At 41.8% G+C, this 16,268-nt stretch overlaps 1 protein-coding gene and 1 pseudogene across 2 annotated transcripts in view; both read right to left on the reverse strand.

The window, feature by feature from the left end:
* PRELID3A (PRELI domain containing 3A) overlaps positions 1 to 16,268 on the reverse strand; it is a 75,692-nt gene that overhangs the window by 58,293 nt on the left and 1,131 nt on the right. The gene's annotated exons all lie outside the window — the stretch shown is intronic.
* LOC137776785 (S-adenosylmethionine decarboxylase proenzyme-like) lies at positions 834 to 1,935 on the reverse strand (annotated as a pseudogene).

Below are 16,268 nucleotides of genomic sequence, written 5' to 3' on the forward strand. Positions count from 1 at the left end.
TAATCTCATTTAATGGCGGGCACAGAATGGCATACAGTTTCCATACAGTTCTGCCAATATTCCCTAGTATCAATCTACACCTTCTTTGCTAATCAACACCAGCTTATTCCAAAAGAGCTCATGGTAACGAAGAATGCCAAACTCCCTTGACCTTAAAAGAAAATTAAGCCCAGGGTCCATTCCCCCGTTCCCCCTCTGGAGTATAAGGTTAGTGTAAACCCACAGTGTAACAGCATATTGCTTTATGGAGGGGGTGAGGTTGGGAGGGAGACACCATGGTGAGGAATGAATCAATTAAAGTCACACAAGTATAGGAAGCAGAGAGATAGTAATACACAAAATGGATAACTGCAGTCATTTTCGTAAAGGACTCGACTCGTGGAAGAAGAACTTTGATTGGTGCTGCAAAAACATCTGTATGAAGTAGAAACTGGTTTCAATAACATTAGTAGAGAATATGTTCTAGAAAGTGGAGGTAACTGGATGCAAAATCCTGGTAGCAATTTAATAGAACAGTCCCAGATGGCTAGGCTGAGGCCAACACCTAATGAGGACGAAAGCCTTGTCTGTGCGGAATTTTGGATGATACCTGGAGAAATATTACACTGTGCATAAACCAAATTGAGTTGTTTCCACAAGTGTTGTAAAGTTTCATATAGTAAAAGGTTTTTTCTACATGCACTTCAATTTCACAGCAAGAGTGGCATAGGATACCTAAACACAGAAGAGAGCATTCATGCAAGATATCTAACTCCTTGATATAATAATGCATACAATTCAAAATGATTACACTATCATTACATCTAGGGCTTTCTGCAACTACAAGGTGGTGGTTATGGAAAGCATGGCCCTTGGTATCAATATCTAAAAAGCAGCCACCACCTTCTTCTATGTGTGTTCTCTTTTTCGTTTTTTCTTCATTTTTCTTAATCAACTCTGCTGTTGTTGCTGCTTCTTAGCAAAACTGGTAAAAACAAAATTGTAATCATTGAACATAGCGCTCTGGCAATCAAGACGTTTAAAACCTTCAGTATTCTGGGGCGAAGAAAGCACTGTGCGACATTTAGAACTCTGATTTACAAACAGGGTGGTCACAAATTTTCCTGGCTTGAAGACTTCCACAACTTTCCTGATCAGGTCATCATAGGAGGTCTGACTTAAGTTTGTTTCAAAGCTAACATAAGAAAATTCTGGTTCTGGAGTGATGCGAATAGTCCAATAAGTTGCATCCTATTGCATTCCATTCACTGAATGCCCACAAGGATTGAACGGTGTGGCATCAATGACAGAACCTGGTATCAGGTCACGAATTCCACTCTCACGAGTGACATCCTTTGCAGTAACACCATCTTTCATGTAGAATTGGTCCATAATTGCTGGGTCAAGCTCACTCATCAGAATTTCCAGGGTTTGAGCTGGCTGATCGATTACCCGACTCTCTGGGAAATCCAAAATACACAAGTACCAACAATCAGAATTCATGCGTCCCATACAATATGCTGCTCCATTTGGGAAAATTGCATTAAGAAACTCTATTTCTTCCTGGAAATTCCGGTGTGGGTACCCTTGGTGAGAAGGCTCCATGAAATTCTTACAAGAATAAAAGAAGCTTTGAATTGAGTCAAACCCACTGTAATCCCTAGCAAGTTTCAACAGGGGAACCAGTGCTTTCAGCAAGAGGGTGGTACCACATGTCTTCAAAATGAAACGTCTCTTGGAGACAAACATGCTACTCTCACTGAGTACGTAAGCTTCCTGCTTGTCAGTTTTTGTCACACTTATGATTGAACACTGCACATCCTTCAAAAGTATGTCCCACTCGGATCTTGGGATGGTGCAAAGATCCCCAGATCCTTGGTTTGCGTCGGGTTGCTGCCTGGAGAACCACACCTCCAGCAGCTTTTCGGTCCCTTCAAAAAAATGTGCAGCTTCCATCACCGTGAGACTAGCGAACAACCAACAACCACAGAAAATCAACTAAATTAAATCTCTTCTCCCACCGCTGCCGCCGCCGCTGTGGATTGTTCCAGCTGTGTTACTAAAGTTCAGGTTCCTTTTTTGCTATAATTTTATATTAACTTTTTTTTAAAAAAGGGTTAATAAAATTTTCCCGGCTTTTTTTTTTTTTTTCTTTTTTTTGTAAGAGAAAGTTGAACGTGAGTTTGTTGGAAATAGAGGCAGATACAGCTCAGTCTCTTGTAGTCCGCTGTTTCCCCGTTAGAGAGAGTAGAGAGAGCGCTAGCTAATGTCGCCGGCCATACTGTGGGACCGATCATGTGATTTTTAAAAAATCATTCTATTAATGTGATGTATTACTTTGATTGATTTTCTTATGTTGAACCAACCTGACATTCTGAGGTAAATCCCACTTGGTCATGATGTATAATCCTTCAAATATGATGTTGGCTTTGGTTTGCTAGTATTTTGTTGAAGATTTTTGCATGTATATTCATAAGGGATACTGCATTATCTCCAAATACAGTCACATTGGAAGTTGGGGTTTCAAATATGAATGTTGGGGGCAATCTACAGATTTAATGCGATCCCTATCAAATCACCCATGACATTTTTCACAGAACTAGAACAAATAATCCTAAAATTTATATGGAACCATAAAAGACCCAGAATTGCTAAAGCAATCCTGAAGAAAAAGCACAAAGCAGGAGGCATAACCCTCCCAGACTTCAGAAAATACTACAAAGCTACAGTTATCGAAACATAGAGGTACTGGCACAAAAAGAGATACATGGATCAACGGAACAGAACAGAGAGCCCAGAAATAAACCCACACACCTACAATCAATAAATCTTCAAAAAAGGAGGCAAGAATATAAAAAGGGGAAAAAGACAGTCTCTTCAGCAAGTGGTGTTGGGAAAGTTGGACAGCTGCATATAAAGCAATGAAGTTAGAACACACCCTCACACCATGCACAAAAATAAACTCAAAATGGCTTAAAGACTTAAACATAAGATATGACACCATGAAACTCCTAGAAAAGATCATAGGCAAAACATTCTCTGACATAAATTGTACCAATATTTTCTTAGGTAAGTCTCCCAAGGCAATAGAAATAAAAACAAAAATAAACAAATGGGACCTAATCAACCTTACAAGCTTCCACACATCAAAGGAAACCATAAACAAAATGAAAAGACAACCTACAAAATGGGAGAAAATATTCGCAAATGATGCAACCGACAAGGGATTGATTTCGAAAACATACAAACAGCTCATACAATTCAACAACAATAAAAAACAAACAACTCAATAGATAAAAGGGCAGAAGACCTAAATAGACATTTCTGCAAAGAAGACATACAGATGGCCAATAGGCACATGAACAGATGCTCAATATCACTAATCATTAGAGAAATGCAAATCAAAACCATAATGAGGTACCACCTCACACCAGTCAGAATGGCCATCATTAAAAAGTCTACAAACAGGGCTTCCCTGGTGGCTCAGTGGTTAAGAATCCGCCTGCCAGTGCAGGGGACACAGGTTCGAGCCCTGGTCTGGGAAGATCCCACATGCCATGGAGCAACTAAGCCTGTGAGCCACAACTACTGAGCCTGCACTCTAGAGCCCGCGAGCCACAGCTAGTGAGCCTGCGCACCACAACTACTGAAGCCCGCATGCCTAGAGCCCGTGCTCCGCAACAAGAGAAGCCACCACAATGAGAAGCCTATGCACCGCAACAAAGAGTAGCCCCCGCTCGCCACAACTAGAGAAAGCCTGCGCGCAGCAACAAAGACACAGCCAAAAAATAAAAATAAATTTATTTAAAAAAAGAAAAAAGGTCTACAAACAATAAATGCTGGAGAGGGTGGGGAGAAAAGGGGACTCTCTTACACTGCTGGTGGTAACGTAAATTGGTGCAGCCACTATGAAAAACAGTAGGGAGGTTCCTCAAAAAAACTAAAAATAGAGTTGCCATATGATCCAGCAATCCCACTCCTGGGCATATACTCATTCAAAACTATAATTCTAAAAGATACATGCAGGGACTTCTCTGGTGGTCCAGTGGTTAAGAATCAGCACTTCCATTGCAGGGGCACAGGTTCAATCTCTGGTTGGGGAACTAAGATCCTGCATGCCGCACGGCACAGCCAAAAAAAAAAAAATTAAATTAAAATTAAAGATACGTGCACCCCTATGTTCATAGCAGTGTTATTTACAATAGTCAAGACATGGAAACATAGAGAAATGCAAATCAAAACCACAATGAGGTATCACCTCACATCGGTCAGAATGGCCATCATCAAAAAATCTACAAACAATAAATGCTGGAGAGGGTGTGGAGAAAAGGGAACCCTCCTGCACTGTTGGTGGGAATGTAAACTGATACAGTCACTATGGAGAACAGTATGGAGGTTCCTTAAAAAACTAAAAATAGAACTACCATATGACCCAGCAATCCCACTACTGGGCATATACCCTGAAAAAACCATAATTCAAAAAGATACATGTGGGCTTCCCTGGTGGCGCAGTGGTTGAGAATCTGCCTGCCAAGGCAGGGGACACAGGTTCGAGCCCTGGTCTGGGAGGATCCCACATGCCGCGGAGCAAACTGGGCCCGTGAGCCACAGTTACTGAGCCTGCGCGTCTGGAGCCTGTGCTCCGCAACGAGAGAGGCCGCGACAGTGAGAGGCCCGCGCACCGCGATGAAGAGTGGCCCCCGCTTGCCACAACTGGAGAAAGCCCTTGCACAGAAACGAAGACCCAACACAGCCAAAAATAAAAATAAATAAATAAATGAAGCTTTCATTTAAAAAAAAAAAAAAAAAAGATACATGTACTGCAATGTTCATTGCAGCACTATATACAATAGCCAGGCCATGGAACCAACCTAAATGTCCATCGACAGATAAATGGATAAAGAAGATGTGACACATATATACAATGGAATATTACTCAGCCATAAAAAGCAATGAAATTGAGCTATTTGTAATGAGGTGGATAACCTAGAGTCTGTCATACAGAGTGAAGTAAGTCAGAAAGAGAAAAATACCGTATGCTAACACACACATATGGAATCTGAAAAAACAGTAATGATGAACCTAGTGGCAGGGCAGGAATAAAGACGCAGACGTAGAGAACAGACTTGAGGTCACAGGGCGGGAAGCAGAAGCTGGGACGAAGTGAGAGAGTAGCACTGACATATATACACTACCAAATGTAAAATAGATAACTAGTGGGAAGCAGCCGCATAGCACAGGGAGATCAGCTCGGTGCTTTGTCACCACTTAGAGGGGTGGGATAGGGAGGGCGTGAGGGAGGCTCAAGAGGGAGGGGACATGGGGATAAATGTATACATATAACTGATTCACTTTGTTGTACAGCAGCAACTAACACAACATTGTAAAGCAGTTATACTCCAATAAAGATATTTTTAAAAATAAAATAAATAAATATTTTTAAAAATTTATTTTAAAAAATAAAATAAATAAATAAATAAAAATAAAAACATAGTATCATATCACACACACACAAAAAAACCTAAATGTCCATTGACAGATGAATGGATAAAGAAGATGCGATATATATATATATATACATATATATACATATATATATATATATATATATATTAAAAAAATATGATATCACTTATATGTAGAATCTAAAATATGATACAGGGACTTCCCTGGTGGTGCAGTGGTCAAGAATCTGCCTGCAGGGGACACAGGTTCGAGCCCTGGTCCCGGAAGATCCCACGTGCCGCAGAGCAACTAAGCTTGTGCACCACAACTACTAAGCCTGCGCTCTTTTCTTTGTCCAGCCTTAACCAGTGCTGCAACCGCTTACGCCCATTCTTGGAGGACCCTAGCTGATTCACTGAAGAACTCCAGGGACTAACTTTCTCCTTCGACCTCACTTAGAAGGACCTGAATGTTGCCATTTCCCACTGCTGCACCCCTGAGGAAAAGACCTACATTTGGGCAGAGGCTCAAGCATATGCTGATGGACTACACGCTGCCCCACCCAATCATTATCCTGTGGGCATGATGGCAGTGCCGCTGATTGATCCCAATTGGGAGTATCAGCCAGGCTAAACTGGTATCCCTAAAAAAGACCACATGATCCTTTGCCTCACTGAAGGGATGAAACTATACATAATTAAACCTGTCATTTATGATAAGGTTAAAGAGATCACTCAAGGTCAGGACAAAAATCCAGCCCTATTTCAGGCCAGGCTGGTAGATGCCCTCTAAAAGTATATGACTGTTGACCCAAACACTTTTGAGGGACGCATTGTACTTGCAACCCATTTCATTAGCTTGTCAGCCCCCAACATCTGTCAAAAGCTTGCCATGGGGCCCCCAAACCCCTTGCAACCTTCTTATTGATATGGCCTTCAGTGTCTTTAACAACAGAGACCAGGCTGAGGAGGAAAGGAAGGGACAGCGTGACTTAAGGGACCATTAGCAAGCCAAGCTTCTGGCAGCCATCATGGCAGGACCTAACTCACCTCCTGGTCACCCCAAAGGCACTCCCAGAAGACCTCCGCCAGGTAAAGGAGCCTGTTTTAACTGTGGGAGCCCCAAACACTGGAGCAAGGAATGCCCAGAAAACAGGTCCCAGCCTCCACCCAAGACACCATGCCCACTCTGTAAGAAGATGGGCCACTGGAGAAGGGAATGCCCTCAGCTCCAAAGGGAGTGGGGAAATTCCCCCTTGCCAGTCATGGCAGTGGTTGATTGATGGGACCTGGGACCTCCCAAGAAGAAAGTCATTATCACATGGGAGGAACCACAGGTGACCACTGACATGGCAGGTTGTCCAGTTTCTACTAGACATAGGAGCCACTTACTCTGTCCTGACTTCTCATGCTAGGCCCCTTGCCCCCAAAACCTGCTCTATTGTTGGGGGAGAAGGAAGGCCAAAATGAAAACATTTCACCACCCCTCTAACTTGCACCTGGGGAAAGACTCTTATAACTCACAAGTTTTTGGTCATGCCTGAACGCCCCAGCCCATTACTAGGAAGAGATTTCATTCTTCCAAATCTTTCTCTCCCTGAGTAAGTGACTCTTACTGTCCCTGAAAACCAAAACGAAGACCTATTTTTGGCTAGACTATGCATTATACAAGACATGGACAGTCCAGCTCAAAATATTTCCCCAGAAATTAAAGAACTCATACATCCACAGGTCTGGGACCAGGAAATCTAATGACAGGCAAAGATTGCCACTCCTGTGAAAATCACCTTAAAGGAGGCTAATAACTTCCCTTCCAAGCATTAATACCCCACAAAGCCAGAGGCTTGATGAGGCCTCCAATCCCTGATCTCAAAATTCATCAAATATGGGCTTTTGTTACCATGCTAATCTCCTTGTAATACTCCAATCCTACATGTTCTCAAACCAAATGGGGAATATACAATGATCCAAGATCTTCGAATCATAAAAGGAGCTGTCGCGAGCCACAACTACTCAGCCTGCGAGCCACAACTACTAAAGCCCGTGTGCCACAACTACTGAAGCCCACATGCCTAGAGATTGTGTTCCACAACAAAGAGAAGCCACCGCAATGAGAAGCCCACGCACCACAATGAAGAGTAGCCCCCGCTCACCGCAACTTGAGAAAGCCCGCACACAGCAATGAAGACCCAATGCAGCCAAAAACAAAATAAATAAAATAAATTTTTAAAAATAATACATTTTAAAAATAAATAAATAAAAATAAAAAATAAAAATTCCCTACAAACAAAAGTCGAGGACCAGATGGTTTCACAGGTGAATTCTACCAAACATACAAAGAACAACTTACACAGATCCTTCTCAAACTCTTCCAAAAACTGAACAGAAAGGAACACTCCCAAAGACATTCTATGAAGCCACCATCAACCTGATACCAAAACCACACAAAAGATACCACCAAAAAGGAAAATCACAGGTCAATATCTTTGATGAATATAGATGCAAAAATTCTCAAAAAAAAAATATTAGCAAACTGAATCCAACAACACATAAAGATCATACACCATGACCAAGTTGGTCACAAGGATGGTTCAACACATGCAAATCAATCAATGTGATACACCACATCAACAAAAGAAAAGACAAAAACAACAATCATCTCAATAGATGCAAGAAAAGCATTCAATAAAATTCCACATCCATTCATAATAAAAACCGTTTTGAAAGTAGGTATAGTGAGAACATATCTCAACATAATAAAAGCTATTTATGACAAACCAATGGCCAACATAATACTCAACAGTGAAAAACTGAAAGCCTTCCCGCTAAAATCTGGAACAAGACAAGGATGCCCACTCTTACCTCTTCTATTCAACATAGTACTGGAAGTTTTAGCCACAGCAATCAGAAAAGAAAAAGAAATAAAAGGTATTCAAATGGTAGGGAAGAGGTAAAATTGTCATTATATGCAGATGACATGATAATATACAGAGAAAACCCTAAAGAGTCCACACAAAAACTACTAGAACTGATAAACGAATAGAACAAGGTAGCAGGACACAAGATTAACATACAGAAACGGACTGCATTTCTTTACACCAACAATGAAATATCAGAAAGGGAATATAATAAAATGGTACCTCTTAAAATCGCACCCCCAAAAATAAAATATTTAGGAATAAACGTGACCAAGGAGTTGAAAGACATATGCTGAGAACTGAAAAACATTAATAAAGGAAATTGAAGATGATTCAAAGAAGTGGCAAGATATCCCATGCTCTTAGATTGGAAGAATTAATATTGTAAAAATGGCCATACTACCCAAAGCAATCTACAGATTTAATGTGATCCCTATCAAATAACCCCTGACATTTTTCACAGAACTAAAACAAATAATCCTAAAATTTATATGGAATCATAAAAGACCCAAACTGCCAAAGCAATTCTAAGGAAAAAGAACAAAGCAGGAGGCATAACGCTCCCAGACTTCAGACAATACTACAAAGCTACAGTAATCAAAACAGAGTGGTACTGGCACTAAAACAGACATATGGATCAATGGAAAAGAATAGAGAGCCCAGAAATAAACCCACACACCTATGGTCAATTAATCTTTGACAAAGGAGGCAAGAATATCAAATGGGAAAAAGACAGTCTCTTCAGCAAGTGGTAATGGGAAAGTCATACAGCTGCATGTAAATCAATGAAGTTAGAACGCACCCTTTCCCCATAAACAAAAATAAACTCAATATGGCCAAAAACTTAAACGTAAGATGTGACACCATAAAACTCCTAGAAGAGAACATAGGCAAAACATTCTCTGACATAAATCGTACCAATGTTTTCTTAGGTCAGTCTCCCAAGGCAATAGAAATAAAAACAAAAAATAAACAAATAGGACCTAATTAACCTTACAAGCTTTTGCACATCAAAGGAAACCATAAACAAAATGAAAAGACAGCCTACAGAATGGGAGAAAATATTTGTAAATGATAAAACTGACAAGGGATTAATTTCCAAAATACACAAACAGCTCATACAACTCAGCAACAAAAAAACAAACAACCCTATCCAAAAATGGGCAGAAGATCTAACTAGGCATTTCTCCAAAGAAGAAACACAGATGGCCAATAGGCACATGAAAAGATGCTCAACATCACTAATTGTTAGAGAACTGTAAATCAAAACTATAATGAGGTACAAGCCCACACCAGTCAGAATGGCCATCATTAAAAAGTCTACAAATAACAAATGCTGCAGACTTCCCCAGTGGTCCAGTGTGTAGGGCTCCATGCTCCCAATGAGGGGGGCCCAGGTTTGATCCCTGGCTGGGGAACTAGATCCCACACGTATGCCGCAACTAAGCGTTTGCATGCCGCAACCAAGCATGCCACAACTAAGGAACCCGTGTGCCGTGGTGAAGATCCCACGTGATGCGGCTGAGACCCGGCACAGCCAAAGTAAATAAATAAATAAATATATTTTTAAAAAGTGCTGGAGAGGGTGTGGAGAAAAGGGAACCCTCCTACACTGTTAGTTGGAATGTAAGTTGGTGCAGCCACTGTGGAAAATAGTATGGAGGTTCCTCAGAAAACTAAAAATAGAATTACCATATGATCCAGAAATTCCACTCCTGGGCATGTATTCAGACAAAACTATAATTCAAAAAGATACATGCAGGACTTCCCTGGTGGCACAGTGGTTAAGAATCCGCCTGCTAATGCAGGGTACATGGGTTTGAGCCCTGGTCCGGGAATATCCCACATGCCGCGGAGCAACTAAGCCCGAGTGTCAAAACTACTGAGCCTGCGCTCTAGCGCCTGCGAGCCACAGCTAGTGAAGCCCACGTATCTAGAGCCTGTGCTCCGCAACAAAAGAAGCCACTGCAATGAGAAGCCCACGCACTGCAACGAAGAGTGGCCCTCGCTCGCCGCAACTAGAGAAAGCCCGCGCACAGCAATGAAGACCCTATGCAGCCAAAAATAAATTAATTAATAAATAAATTTATTTTTAAAAAAAAAGATACATGTACCCCTATGTTTATAGCAGCACTCACTATTCACAATAGCCAAGACATGGAAACAACTTAAACGTCCATCGACAGATGAATGGATAAAGATGTGGTACATATATACAATGGAATACTACTCAGCCATAAAAATGAACGAAATAATGCCATCTGCAGCAATATAGATGCAACTAGAGATTATCATACTAAGTGATGTAAGTCAGAAAAAGAAATACAAATACCATATGATATCACTTATATGTGAATCTAAGTATGACACAAACCTTTCTATGAAACAGAAACAGAATCACGGACATAGAGAACAGACTGGTGGTTGCCAAGGGGGATGGGGCTGGGGGAGAGAAGGAGTGGGAGGTTGGGGTTAGCAAATGTAAGCTTTTATATATAGAATGGATAAACAACAAGGTCCTACTGAAGAGCACAGAGAACTATATTCAATATCCTATGGGCTTCCCTGGTGGCGCAGTGGTTGAGAATCTGCCTGCTAATGCAGGGGACACGGGTTCGAGCCCTGGTCTGGGAAGATCCCACATGCTGCGGAGCGACTAAGCCCGTTAGCCACAATTACTGAGCTTGCACGTCTGGAGCCTGTGCTCCACAACAAGAGAGGCCACGATAGTGAGAGGCCCGCGCACCATGATGAAGAGTGGCCCCCGCTTGCCGCAACTAGAGAAAGCCCTAGCACAGAAACGAAGACCCAACATAGCAATCAATCAATCAATCAATCAATAAAATAAATAAATCTTTTAAAAAAAAATATCCTATGATAAACCATAATGGAAAAGAATATAAAATAGAAGAATGCATATGTATGTGTGTGTGTGTGTGTATACATATATATATATGTATATACATTTAGAATCACTTTGCTGTACAATAATTAAGACATTGTAAATCAACTACAATAAAAAAAATTCTACCAAAAAAAAAAAAAAAAATTGGTAATGGAAACTGAAAATGATTCAAAGAAATGGAAAGACAACCCATGCTCTTAGAAGAATTAATATTGTAAAAATGGCCATACTACCCAAAGCAATCTACAGATTTAATGAGATCCCTATCAAATAACCCCTGACATTTTTCACAGAACTAGAACAAATAACCCTAAAATTTATATGGAACCATGGAAGACCCAGAATTGCTAAAGCAATCCTGAGAAAAAAAGAACAAAGCAGGAGGCATAACCCTCCCAGACTTCAGACAATACTACAAAGCTACAGTAATCAAAACAGCATGGTCCTGGCACAAAAACAAATGTATGGATCAATGGAACAGAACAGAGAGCCCAGAAATAAACCCACACACCTATGGTCAATTAATCTTCAACAAAGGAGACAAGAATATCCAATGGGAAAGAGAGAGTCTCTTCAGCAAGTGGTGTTGGGAAAGTTGGACAGTCGCATGCAAATCAACGAAGTTAGAATACACCATATACAAAAATAAACTCAAAATGGATTAAAGACTTAAATATAAGACATGACAACATAAAACTCCTAGAAGAGAACATAGGCAAAACATTCTCTGACATAAATCATACAGATGTTTTCTTAGGTCTCCCAAGGCAATAGAAATAAAAGCAAAAATAAACAAATGGGACCAAATCAAACTTAAAAGCTTTTGCACAGCAAAAGGAAGCATAAACAAAATGAAAAGATAACCTACAGACTGGCAGAAAATGTTTGCAAATGATGTGACTAACAAGGGCTTAATTTCCAAAATATACAAACAGCTCATACAATTCAATAACACAGAAACAAACAACCCAATCAAAAAATGGGCAGAAGACCTAAATAGACATTTCTCCAAAGAAGACATACAGAAGGCCAATAGGAACATGAAAAGATGCTCATCATCACTAATTATTAGAGAAATGCAAATCAAAACTACAATGAGGTACCACCTCACACCAGTCAGAATGGCCATCATCAAAAAAGTGTACAAATAATAGATGCTGGAGAGGGTGTGGGGAAAAGGGAACCCTCTTACGCTGTTGGTGGGAATGTAAATTGGTGCAGCCACTATGGAAAACAGTAGGGAGGTTCCTCAAAAAACTAAAAATAAAGTAGCCATATGATCCAGCAATCCCACTCCTGGGCATATATCTGGACGAAACTATAATTCAAAAAGATACATGCACCCCTATGTTTATAGCAGCACTATTCACAACAGCCAAGACATGGGAACAACCTAAATGTCCATCAACAGATGAATGGATAATAAAGTCGATGTGATATATACACACACACACACACACACACACACACACACACACGTATACACACACACAACGCAATACTACTCAGACAAAAAAAGAATGAAATAATACCATTTGCAGCAACATGGATGGACCTAGATATTATTCTACTAAGCGAAGTAAGTCAGAAAGAAAAAGACAAATACCGTATGATATCACTTATATATGGAATCTAAAATATGACAAGAATGAACATATCTATGAAACAGAAACATACACACAGATATAGAGAAGAGACCTGTGGCTGCCAAGGGGGAGGGGAGTGGGGGAGGGAAGGGTTGGGAGTCTGGGATTAGCAGACGCAAACTATTATGTATACAATGGATAAACAACAAGGTCCTACTGTATAGCACAGGGAACTATATTCAATATCCTATGATAAACCATAACGGAAAAGAATATGAAAAAGAATGTATATATGTGCATAACTGAGTCACTTTGCTGTACAGCAGAAATACAACATTGTAAATCAACTATACTTCAATAAAATTCAAAAAGCAAAAACCAAAAAACACCTTCAGCTCAGGCCACCTTACTTCCTCATAATCAACCCCCAGCCCACTTTGTTGTCACCCCTGTACACAATCAAGGTAATAGAGTGGGCCTGAACTAGGGGATACCAAGAAGGCCCCAATGGCTGTGGATTAAGGAACAAACAATAATGCTCTCCAGAGCATTACAATGGAATATTTAAAAATCATTCTATGACTTCTCTCATCTGGGGTGGGATGCTTTGACTAGCCTGGTGGAAAAAGTCTTCTCTGGCATGGGCCTTTCTCAGACTAGCCTAGAGGTCACAGAGCTCTGTAATATATGTTACCATAATAACCCAGGGGGAAAACTAAGGCCTCCACCTCTCCTCCAGCCCATCCAAAGAAGAGGAGAACTGGCAAATAGACTTTACCCAGATGCCATCCTCCCAGGGATATAAATACCTTCTGGTCTTTATTGACACTTTTACCAGATGGGTGGAAGCCTTCAACTAAGACCGAGAGAGCTCAGGAGGTAATAAAGGCATTACTAAAGGAAATAATTCCTCTGTTTGGGCTTCCACGGTCTTTACAAAGTGATAACGGTCCCTCTTTTGTGGCTAGGGTTACCCAACAAATCTCTACTGCCCTAGGCATTTGCTACCACCTCCATGCTGCCTGGAGGCCTCAACCATCAGGGAAGGTGGAAAGGGCAAATCAAACTTTAAAAAGAATCCTGGCTAAACTTTTTCGAGAGACATTAGAACCTTGGACAAAGTTTTTACTGATAGCCCTCTTGAGAATCAAGGGGGCACCTAAAACGGGGCTACGGATCAGCCCGTCTGAAATGACTTATAGTAGGCCCTTTTTATCCTCTGACATTTTGGTGGATACTGAAACCAGTGAGCTTATTAAGTACCTAATTAATCTGGGACTGGTCCAAAAGGCGATTTCAGAATATGGAAATCAGGCCCCCAGCCAGGAAACTGACGCCATTCATATTCAGCTGGGAGATTTTGTCCTCCTAAAAACATGGAGAGAAGCGTCCCCCTCTGATCAATTACTGTGCAAGTGGAGGGGCCCTTACTAGGTCCTTCTCAGCACCCTTATTGCAGTTAAATTACAAGGGATCAACAGTTGGGTTCACCTGTCCCAAATCAAGCCAGTTCCTCTTGAGTCCAAACAGGACCCTGGCTATGAACAGGAAGACACCTCCAACTGGACCTGTGAGCCCACCAAAGGCCTGAGGCTCCTATTTAAAAACTAAGAAGTTGAATATATACTCAAAGGACAGACATCTTTGGCAGATAAGTAAAATGATTTGGTGGGTTGGACTCTTACTCACCATTTTTGCTATTATTCTCTTACTTACATTTTACCAGTTCACTTAACCACCCCTGCCAGGGAAGAACTCCTCTGTCCATGCTGGGTTTAAAGAAGACTGTTCACTTTTAGCTCGCCACCGCCACCATGAAGCCATTATTCACCCTAAAATTTCTCTCCCTCCTGTGGATATCTGCACAAGGGGGATGGAGCGGCAACTCCATAGTACAAATTTCCTCCACCATAGGAAAAACTGAAAATCTTACTAACTGCTGGGTCTGCCATGCCAACCCCCATGAGGCCCCAGGGGGACCCATCTTCTACCCAGCCTCGGCCAACACCTCCCTCTATACTCTTAACCAGTCCAATTGGTCTTGGGACCCACCCACAGAAGTGCTTCTCTCCACAGTCAATTGGACATGCTTTAACCTGTCCTCAGTCATTTGCATTAACTTGACTGGTAAAGTACCCAGCCTTTCTCTAAAACCCACAGGGATCATATCTTCAAACTTTCAAGACTGCATGATCTGACAGCCATCTTTAGGGGTAGGACACAACCCATATGTTGAAGGTCTATTCAAAGATACAAATGCAAAAGGTGGACACCTGAAGTGACCTCAACAGAGCTAGATGAGACACAGAATTCCACCCATTGGACATGTCTGGCATCCCTGGGATCCCGGGAGTCCACGACCTACCCCCGTTTTGGAAACTGGAAAGCGGGCACTCTACCTCCTCCATTCACAAAATATAACGTGACTGCCTCACATGAAGAGGAACCTCTTCCCCCATATAAGACCCACTTGCCTGAGGTGGGGATCCGAGGAGGGCCACTTAGTCCCAGCTGCACCTGCTCAACGAATCCCAACCTCACCTGGCAGAGCCAGCTTCTTCAGGAAAACAGATCCCAGACATGGCTATGTGCTCCAAGGGGACACATCATAATTTGTGGCCACCCAAAAGGAAGGCTGCAGGGTCCCATCTATGTGAATCCCCTCTGAGCCATGGGGTACCAATGCATACATAAAAGATTAACCATGGGATCCTACACACTCGCCTTTTTAGCCCCTGGGGTAATATCCATATATAATATCTCCATTCCCCATCCCTGGCTCCAGCGTGCGATTGGCCTCCTCCTGGCAGGAATTGGAGCTGCTATTGGCTTGGTGGTCCCACAGGGAGGCTTTGCATACCACAAGGCAATGCTTCGTAACCTGTCAGTTACTCTACCTACTCTGGCCAGGAGCACGGGGAATGCACTCTCCAGACTCTCAACCTCTCTTAACTCCCTCGCAAATGTGGTGATGGTAAAAGACTGGCCTTGGGTTATCTCCTAGCTTAGAAGGGAGGGGTATGCACAATAATAAAACGTGTTGCACCTACATCAACGCCATGGGCCAGATGGTAGATGATATCCAAAAGGTATATAAACAGGCTCAATGGCTATACACTTTTGGAAAGGGTAACCCCAGCGCCGACTCCATTGGGACCGTAGTCAGAGGGGTATTACATACCCCTGGTTCCTACGCCTACTTGGACCTCTGATCACAATGTACTTTTACTGATTTTTGGCCCCTGCCTTTTTAACCTGCGTGTTAAGTTTGTTTCCTCCAGATTACAACAGTTTCACCTGCAGATGATGGTACGCCAGGGATTTCAACCCAGCCCACATGAAGATGGGGACTATCAACATCACCTGGACAGGGTTGCAGCCTCCCACTCCCCACTCTCCATCCCTGCTTCTGCCAATGACCCCGAGACCCCTATCT

Source organism: Eschrichtius robustus, chromosome 14, assembly GCF_028021215.1.
Source record: "Eschrichtius robustus isolate mEscRob2 chromosome 14, mEscRob2.pri, whole genome shotgun sequence".
In the NCBI taxonomy this organism is placed as follows: domain Eukaryota; kingdom Metazoa; phylum Chordata; class Mammalia; order Artiodactyla; family Eschrichtiidae; genus Eschrichtius; species Eschrichtius robustus.